Source organism: Anopheles coustani (assembly GCF_943734705.1).
Source record: "Anopheles coustani chromosome X unlocalized genomic scaffold, idAnoCousDA_361_x.2 X_unloc_7, whole genome shotgun sequence".
Classification (NCBI taxonomy): domain Eukaryota; kingdom Metazoa; phylum Arthropoda; class Insecta; order Diptera; family Culicidae; genus Anopheles; species Anopheles coustani.
The window spans coordinates 507,501-517,461 of record NW_026525181.1 but is presented as its reverse complement, the minus strand read 5'-3'; positions in this window follow the sequence as shown (position 1 = coordinate 517,461).

Here is a 9,961-nt window from a genome sequence, read left to right as displayed (position 1 = left end):
GTTTTTGCCCATTTTCCAGTTCATGTGGTAACATTCCCGGACTTTGCCGGCTTTCTCTTCATGTGGTAACTTGCTTGCTTGTGTGGTAACTTGGAAGTGTATGTCTGACAGACCCAATCTCGGACTTAGCCGATTTTTCTCTTCATATCATATGGATCAATCACTAGGCCATCTTGCTTGCTTGTGTGGTAACTTGAAAGTGTATGTCTGACAGACCCAATCTGGGACTTAGCCGATTTTTCTCTTCATATCATATGGATCCATCACTTGGCCATCTTGCTTGCTTGTGTGGTAACTTGGAAGTGTATTTCCGACAGACCCAATCTGGGACTTAGCCGATTTTTCTCTTCATATCATATGGATCCATCACTAGGCCATCTTGCTTGCTTGTGTGGTAACTTGGAAGTGTATTTCCGACAGACCCAATCTGGGACTTAGCCGATTTTTCTCTTCATATCATATGGATCCATCACTAGGCCATCTTGCTTGCTTGTGTGGTAACTTGGAAGTGTATTTCTGACAGACCCAATCTCGGACTTAGCCGATTTTTCTCTTCATATCATATGGATCCATCAATACGCCATCTTGCTTGCTTGTGTGGTAACTTGGAAGTGTATGTCTGACAGACCCAATCTCGGACTTAGCCGATTTTTCTCTTCATATCATATGGATCAATCACTAGGCCATCTTGCTTGCTTGTGTGGTAACTTGAAAGTGTATGTCTGACAGACCCAATCTGGGACTTAGCCGATTTTTCTCTTCATATTATATGGATCCTGGACTTAGCCGATTATTAGGTTATTATATATGGATCCTGGACTTAGCCGATTTTTCGCTTCATATAATATGGATCCTGGACTTAGCCGATTATTAGGTTATTATATATGGATCCTGGACTTAGCCGATTTTTCTCTTCATATAATATGGATCCTGGACTTAGCCGATTATTAGGTTATTATATATGGATCCTGGACTTAGCCGATTTTTCTCTTCATAATATGGATCCGGGACTTAGCCGATTTTTCCCTTCATATAATATGGATCCGGGACTTAGCCGATTTTTCCCTTCATATAATATGGATCCGGGACTTAGCCAATTTTTCTCTTCATGTGGTAACGTATGCCAATCGCTCACAAGTAATGGGATAAGGGTACTTGTGTTCTTCCATCTTCTAAGTCCCGCACGGGGACATCGTGATCGCCCCAAGTCCGGAATAGCGCCAAGTCAAGCCCCACGGTGGCCGTGCAGGACCTGTTAGCGGCGGCCCCACTGACAGCACTAATCCGGACTTAGAAATTATATCTTTCTAATCGAACACCACACACGCAACACCACCATACCACCATCTCCTTGCAAGTACCTAAGTACCCGCAACTCCATGGTGAAGGCAATGTCACTCCATCACCAACCTCTTTGCACTGCAAGCACTTGCGTACCCACAACACTCCGAAGAAGGCAACGGCGCGCGATGCTCGACTCCACACACCACACCACACCACACCACCGATGGCCAGCCAGCCAGCCAGCCCAACTAAGGGCTAACCCACCAACCAACCACCAATGGCCTAGGCCAGCCGGATCCCACCTTCAAGTCCAAGCACAGCCAAGTGCAAGTACCGCCAAGTGTTCACCAACCGCCCAACACACCACACCACCGATGGCCAGCCAGCCAGCCAGCCCAGCTAAGGGCTAACCCACCAACCAACCACCAATGGCCTAGGCCAGCCGGATCCCACCTTCAAGTCCAAGCACAGCCAAGTGCAAGTACCGCCAAGTGTTCACCAACCAACCATCACACCAGGTCAGCCGGCCAGTACCCACCTTCAAGTGCCATTACCCTCGGGTGCAAGCCCAATCAAGTGTTAACCAACCAACCCGGCCAAGGCAGCCAACAGGCCGGCACCCTACAGCACCGACCCGCCATCACCACCTCAACCGTTGACCATGCAAGTGGCCTCGGACAACAGGTGACACCCGAAGTACATCCGAAGAACGTATATCAAGTGTTTGCTCACCAAGTCCTCAACCAACCCCAAGTACCCGGAGGTACCCAGAGTGTTGGATCCGCCAACCCGTCCCGGCACTCCAAGTCCTTGCGAACCCAAAGTGTTTGCCCGGTAGGGCCATTGTATCACAACGCTTGCGACCATGCAAGTGGCCTCGAACAAGGTGACAGGGGTATCTTCACCAAGTTCTCAACCAACCCCAAGTACCCGGAGGTACCCAGAGTGTTGGGTCCGCCAACCACTACCAGCACTCCAAGTCCTCGCGAACATAAAGTGTTTGCCCGGTAGGGCCATTAGACCACAACGCTTGCTAACCATGCAAATGGTCTCGGACAACAGGTGACACCCGAAGTACATCCGGAGAGTGTACAACAAGTGTTTGTTCACCAAGTCCTCAACCAACCCCAAGTACCCGGAGGTACCCAGAGTGTTGGGTCCGCCAACCACTACCAGCACTCTAAGTCCTCGCGAACCCAAAGTGTTTGCCCGGTAGGGCCATTAGACCACAACGCTTGCTAACCATGCAAGTGGTCTCGGACAACAGGCGATACCCGAAGTACATCCGAAGAGTGTATATCAAGTGTTTGTTCACCAAGTCCTCAACCAACCCCAAGTACCCGGAGGTACCCAGAGTGTTGGATCCGCCAACCCGTCCCGGCACTCCAAGTCCTCGCGAACCCAAAGTGTTTGCCCGGTAGGGCCATTGTATCACAACGCTTGCGACCATGCAAGTGGCCTCGGACAACAGGTGACACCCGAAGTACATCCGGAGAGTGTACATCAAGTGTTTGTTCACCAAGTCCTTAACCAACCCCAAGTACCCGGAGGTACCCAGAGTGTTGGATCCGCCAACCCGTCCCGGCACTCCAAGTCCTTGCGAACCCAAAGTGTTTGCCCGGTAGGGCCATTGAATCACAACGCTTGCTAACCATGCAAGTGGCCTCGGACAACAGGTGACACCCGAAGTACATCCGGAGAATGTTCATCAAGCGTTTGTTCACCAAGTCCTTAACCAACCCCAAGTACCCGGAGGTACCCAGAGTGTTGGATCCGCCAACCCGTCCCGGCACTCCAAGTCCTTGCGAACCCAAAGTGTTTGCCCGGTTGGGCCATTAGATCACAACGCTTGCTAACCATGCAAGTGGTCTGGAGTATAGGTGATACTGACATACCACCGAGATGGTACATCTAGTATTGGGTCACCAAAACCAAACCAACCCCAAGTATCAACCCGGCATACTCAGAGTGATGGATCCGCCAACCCGTCCCGGCACTCCAAGTCCTTGACGAACCAAAAGTGTTTGCCCGGTAAGGCCATTAGATCACAACGCTTGCTACCCCACGGCGAGCTAAACATGCAAGTGGTCTTAGGCAACAGGTGACACCCGAAATTCATCCGAAGATGGAATATCAAGTGTTTAATCACCAAGCCAGCATCCAAACACCAAGTACCCCGGGAGGACCCGATGCGTTGCGACCATCTCCAAGTTCTTGACGAACCCGCAGTGAAAGGCGGTAAGGCCTCTGGGCCGCAACGCTCGCATGTGTTAACCCGCAAACACCACTGACCGGTCGGTCCACCGCAAGGGTGGGTCCAACTAGTCCACACACGGTATGCCGCATGTGCCCCCCGGGGGGAGCACACCGCACACAACCACCAAGCATGGGTCGCCTGAAAGGATCGAAATGTACATCTCTCTTCAATGCGTAGCGCCCAGCCTGCAAACCCGTCGTTTTCGGGTGGTCTTAGGAGTCGAAACTATTCTTGGAAGATCGGCAAGCACAACGCCTTTTCCCACTTCAGGTACTTCGGCGAGCGCACTCGCGATAGGCTCAGTTTGAGGGTTTCCAATAAATGGAAAGAGTCTATAGAAGACTCAATCCGGTCTCGTGATGTTATTAGCCATCTAGCTAACGACTCCTATACATATACTACCAGCCTGGTTCGGTTACGACCTTAGAGGCGTTCAGGCATAATCCGACGGACGTAGCGTCATACCAAAGTCCGCTCGGACTAGTATTGAGCCATTGGTCCGTACCTGTGGTTCCTCTCGTACTGCACAGGAATTCCATTGAGATAGTACTTGCACACCAGTAGGGTAAAACTAACCTGTCTCACGACGGTCTAAACCCAGCTCACGTTCCCTTGAAAGGGTGAACAATCCTACGCTTTGTGAATTTTGCTTCGCAATGATAGGAAGAGCCGACATCGAAGGATCAAAAAGCCACGTCGCTATGAACGCTTGGCGGCCACAAGCCAGTTATCCCTGTAGCTGTCAAACGCCGTAGCGTCAACACGTGCTGAGCGTCGCTCCGTGTTTTTTGCAAAAATTTCGTGTAAAAAGTGAAAAGAACCCGGAAAAGTTTATTCAAATCGTTAAAACTAGTGCCAATCTACAGATTAGTAGTGAAAACCGCACTGAAATCATGGATTTCAATTAATAAAACGGTGAAAAAGTGTTTGTTTACATTTTGTATGGGGAATAGCCGTACCTCAAAAAAAGTGTAAAAAGTGATCGGAACCCGTGTTTTTCACCGTTAAATGTTAGTTTTGGTGCCAAAAAGAGGTGCTCCGGTGAAAACCGCATCGAAATCGGTTGATTTGGCACCGAAAAAAGTGAAATCAAGTTTTGTTGATTTTTTGTATGGAAAGTGGCAATATCCGAAAAACGGTAAAAAAGTGCACGGAGCAGTGAAATATCGTCGGGAATAGTTAGTGCTGGTGCCAATTAGAGGTGCTCCGGCGAAAACCGCATCAAAATCGGATTAAAATTGGCTGAAAACAATTTAATTCAAAAACGGCACATTTTTTGTCCCGGGGCGTAGCCCCATTTGGGACTCCGTTGTTTTTACGCCCAAAAGTGTCCGGATCCTGGCCGGGTGTGGTTTTTCTGTTAGTGCCCGATACAATGCATCGAAAGTGAGCGAAAACCGCACTCAAATTGGTGAATTTGTGATAAAATTAGCGTAAAAACATCGAAAAGCGCAGTTTTGAAAAATGGGTGTTAAAGGGTGTATAAAGTGGTCCGATTTTGTCGATTTTACACTCTTTGCCACCCAAAATCGGAAAAATATTTTTCTTGGCTACAAAAACTAAAAAAGTGGTAAAAAAGTGGTGATATTCTGTTAGAGGAGTGAATTTACTATTTTTTAAAAATAATACGCGAGTCAGTGCATGTGTTTTTCATAGTGAAAAAGTGAAAAATAGTGAAAAACACGAAATCGGCGACCGTTACGACATTTGGAGGCGTGTTTACGGTCGCCGGGTCGAGGAATCGGTGTGGCTCCGTCCGGGAAGATCCATTCTCTCAAACCCGATTGAGTTTGAAGCGACAGTTGGCGCTGGAAGCTTAAAACGGCCGTTTTTTCAATTCGGCCGTTAATCCAAAAAAACCGTTGGAATTGGCCGTTATAACTCCTACCAGGCGGCAACACGGACGACACTTGCACCGAAATTGCCTACTCTACGGCGCTGGGATTGCCTACTTCACGGCACCTGCAATCCGTGAAGTGTCCCCGCTTAGAAATTGCCTACTCCACGGCGCCAGGATTGCCTACTTCACGGCACCCACAATCCACCAAGTGTCTCCGCTAAGCTGATTGCCTACTTTGCGGCGCCTTCCAGAAAGTGTCTCCGGTTAGTAGCCCAGGGAACGCTGAGCAACTAGAGATTGCCTACTGCACGGCGCCTTCAGTCAGTAAAGTGTCCCCGCTCTTTCGCCCTGGGAACACCAAGCAAGTTCGGACTGCCTACCTTACGGCGTTAAAGTGTCTCCGGTGCAAGAAAATTCGGGCAGCTGCTGGAAATACGCGGAAGCAGCGAAAAAAGAGCTTTTCGACGAGCGGTAAGTGATTGCACCCGGACAGATTTTGTGCATCCGCAGCCCCTCGACCCCCCTCCCCCTCCCCCCCCCCACAAGCCGAATCCCTTCCCCCCTTGCCCACGACTGCTTGGGAAACGGGCGATCTTTCGGCATTTGTCGGCATTTTTGGCGTTGGGGATTTTCGACGAAGCAGTTAGGGAATGGAGCAGGCATCGGGGGTGCCTTCGACGCGTAAGTCGGCCAGGCTCCGGTCCACCTGTGATGCTCCCGCACCATCAACGGAGGACGACAGGGACGATGCAACGACATCTTCATCACCATCGGCTGCGCTGCCGTTGACTCGGCCGCGAAAGGGAGGCAGCATCGCGCCATCGACAGCGGCGCCCACTCGGCCAATGGTAGTGCTGCAGCGAATGGCCCTGCAAGCCAGCGATATGGAGTTGTCCGAGGAGAGCGAAGAGGACGAGATGAACTCAACCGTCGTCCAGCAAGTGGCCGAAGCACCGCAGCAGGCGCCGTCAGTTGCAAGCCTCAGTAGTGAGTTGAGGGAACTCCGGGCAACCGTCGAGACCCTCCTCGCGAAGGTTAGCGAGATGGAGGCTAGCCGGGCAACGGCCAAGGATGGCGACACAGAGCTTAAGATGAAGCTGAAGCTGATGGCTCGTGAAAACAGTGAGCTGAAGCGTGAAAACAACAGCCTGCGCGAGCGTGCGGCAGCCAGCGAAAGAGAACTTATGCTGCTCCAAAGTGGACTCCACTCGATGGGAGAGTTGGCGGTAGCTACGCAGCAGCAACAACAACATGTCGTCGACTCCAGTGCTGTTGGGCAAAGCCAGCATCCACCTGGCGACACTCCCAAACGAAAGCGGACCCGGGCAAGGCACGGCAAGAAGAAAGAGGGCGAACCGACGGGCATGGACGACGTCATCACCCCTGATGTCCCCGAGATCCCGGTCGAGGCCGTCTCGTCCCAGGCCATGGCTGCAGAAAAGCCAAAACCGAAGGTAAAGAAAGCAGCGGCTGTGGCAGCCAAGGTGCATGCGGAGCCAGCATCCTTTGCTAAAGTCGTGGCCAAGGGAGACAAGAGAGCAGCACCACAGAAAGCGGGAAAAAGCGCTGCTAAAGTGGAGAGGCCTGCGGTGATCGTCCTAGAGGCCAATGAGGGCAAGGCCTTCCTCGACACATACAAGGCAGTGCGTTCCAAGACCAATGTGGATCAGTTCGTGGCGAGGGTTTGCCGCACAGGGGAGCGGAAGCTGTCGCTGTGGTTGAAGCCGAACACGGACTGCGAGAGTGTGCTGGCCGATGTCAGCGAAGCCATCAAGGAGGATGGAGTGGCCCACCTCCTTGTCGACAAGCAGACGGCTGCGATCACAGGAATCGACATGCTGGCGACTGTCGACGACTTGATTTCGGCGATTAAGCGACAGGCGGGGCTGACGGTTCCGGGCGAGGCAGTTCGGATGTGGCGGCGGTACGACGGGCTGCAGAAAGCCCATATCAAGCTGCCGCGCGGGCAGTGCCAGCTTCTCGACGGTCACCGGGTCACCATAGGGAACACGAGTTGCGTCGTGCAGGCGCTCGCATCGGTCCCTGCAGGAGAGCAGCTCTGCTACCGCTGCTTTGGCAAGGGGCACCGCTCTCGCGAGTGCACCGGCCCTGACTACTCCAAGTGCTGCTTCCGGTGCGGATCGAAGCAGCACAAGGCCAAGGAGTGCAGCTCGGGCCCCAAGTGCCTTACGTGTTCCGGACAACATCAGACAGGTTCACCGGTTTGCAGCGGAAGTAGCCAGCCGTCATGTTCCCGCTAGTTTCGAACACCACTGTTAGAGGGCGTGACGCTGGGTTGAAGATCCTCCAGATCAACTTGGCGCGCAGCAGGGTAGCACAAGACCTCATGCTCCAGACCGCACGGGAGCAAAGGATCGACATTGTGCTGGCGTCGGAGATCTACCGTGTTCCACCCAATAACGGGAACTGGGCGGTGGACTCGACAGCGAAGGCAGCCGTTATTACGACCGGAGCCTTGCCCATACAGCGAGTCTGGGCAAGTAGGGTAGGACTGGTGTCGGTCCAGGTGGCGGGGGTGACCTTCATCTCTTGCTACGCCCCACCAACACCGGGATGGACGGACGAGGACTACCAGCGGCTGCTCGACGAGATCGATATCGAGGCCAGAGCACACCCCCTCGTAGTCTTGGCGGGCGACTTCAACGCCTGGCACGTGCGATGGGGCAGCGCGAGGACGAAGCCGCGTGGTGAAGATCTCGCCGAGGTCGTCGACCAGCTTGACCTGGCGATCTTGAACCGCGGCAGTGTGCCCACGTTCGTCGGCAACGGCAGTGCTACTGAAAGTGTGGTCGACGTGTCCTTCGCCAGTCCGGCCATTGAACCCGGTAACGACTGGCGGGTGCTCGACACTTTCACCAACAGTGACCACAGATACGTGAGATTCAGCGTATCCGCGACACCAGTCAGCAGCGCTTCACCACATCAGCAGAGGCAACCGCAACAACAGAACCAGCATCGCGACCGGCAGCGACAACGCGAGCAGATTGGACCGAGATGGAAGTTGCGTCAATTCCATCCCGAAGCCTTCCAGATCGCGCTCCAGGCTTCCGGGTTTGCCGAAGTGGCTGTATCACCGGCGTCTCTCACCGCTGGACTTACTAGAGCCTGCGATGAGGTGATGCAGAGGGCACCGCCAGCGCAGTTTTTGGTGAGACCGGAAATGTACTGGTGGACGCAGGAAATCGGCCTTCTCAGGGAGCAGTGCAAGTCATCTGAGGATGCGATTTTGACCGCCGGAACCGGTGCACAGCGAGAGTTGGCCAGAGAACGGCACAGGAGCTGTAAGAAGGAACTCGCCCGTGCCATCAAGGCAAGCAAGGACCGTAGCTTTGATGAGATGATTGCGGAAGCTGAGGACAACGTCTTCGGCACTGCCTACAAGGTAGTAACGTCACGCCTCAAGGGTAGCCGCGTCCCCCCGGAGCGAGATCCTGCGATTCTACAGCACGTCGTGTCGGAACTCTTCCCGGATCATGGCACTTTTGAGTGGCCTGCACCGGATCTGGTCGATTGGGGGCAGACAACGCAGGAGCCAGTGAGGGAGGTATCGGATGAGGAGCTCTTGGCGATCGCGGCGCGGATGGTGCCCACTAAGGCCCCGGGACCCGATGGCATCATCAATGCGGCACTGAGGGTCGCTGTTCGCGAGCACACGGAGACGTTCCGCCGCGTGTTCCAGGAGTGCTTCGATCAATGCACCTTTCCCGCTGACTGGAAGCGACAACGACTTGCTTTGCTACCCAAGTTCGGAAGACCTCAGGGCGATCCGTCATCCTTTCGGCCTCTTGGGATGCTCGACGGATCAGGCAAGATCTTGGAGCGGCTGATCTTGGATCGCCTAAATGAACACCTGGAAGACCCAGATCAACCTCGCCTGTCGCCGTCTCAGTATGGATTCAGAAAGGGCAGGTCTACAATTCAGGCGATTGAACGTGTTAAAGAGGCCGGCCAGCGTGCGATGGCCCACCGAATGACGGATCGGAGGGCTAACAAGTGTCTGATGGTGGTGTCATTGGATGTACGCAATGCTTTTAACACGGCGAGCTGGCGGTCCATCGCCAAAGCACTGCAAGAAAAGCACGTTCCGGCCTGCCTGCAGCGGATACTGGAAAGCTGGTTTCGGGGACGGCTACTGGTTTATGAGACGTCGGAGGGTCCGGTCACCCGGGAATTGTCGGCGGGAGTCCCACAGGGTTCCATACTTGGTCCGACGCTGTGGAACACCATGTATGACGCCGTCCTGTCCATCGACATGCCCGCCGGTGTAGAGCTCGTCGCCTTCGCTGACGACCTCGTGCTCCTGGCACCAGGACCCACGCCAGCACTGGCCGCGAGTTTGGCGGAGGAGTCTGTGAATAGGGTTGTGGCTTGGATGCGCGAACACCAGCTGGAGCTCGCCGCAGCTAAGACGGATATTGTGATGGTGTCGAAAAAGAAGAAGGATTACAAGAACATCCCAGTTAACATCAACGGCGTTCCTCTTCGTTCGGCAACCGACATCAAATATCTAGGAGTGCGCATTAAACACAATCTTAAGTGGTCAGAGCACGTCAAGCAGG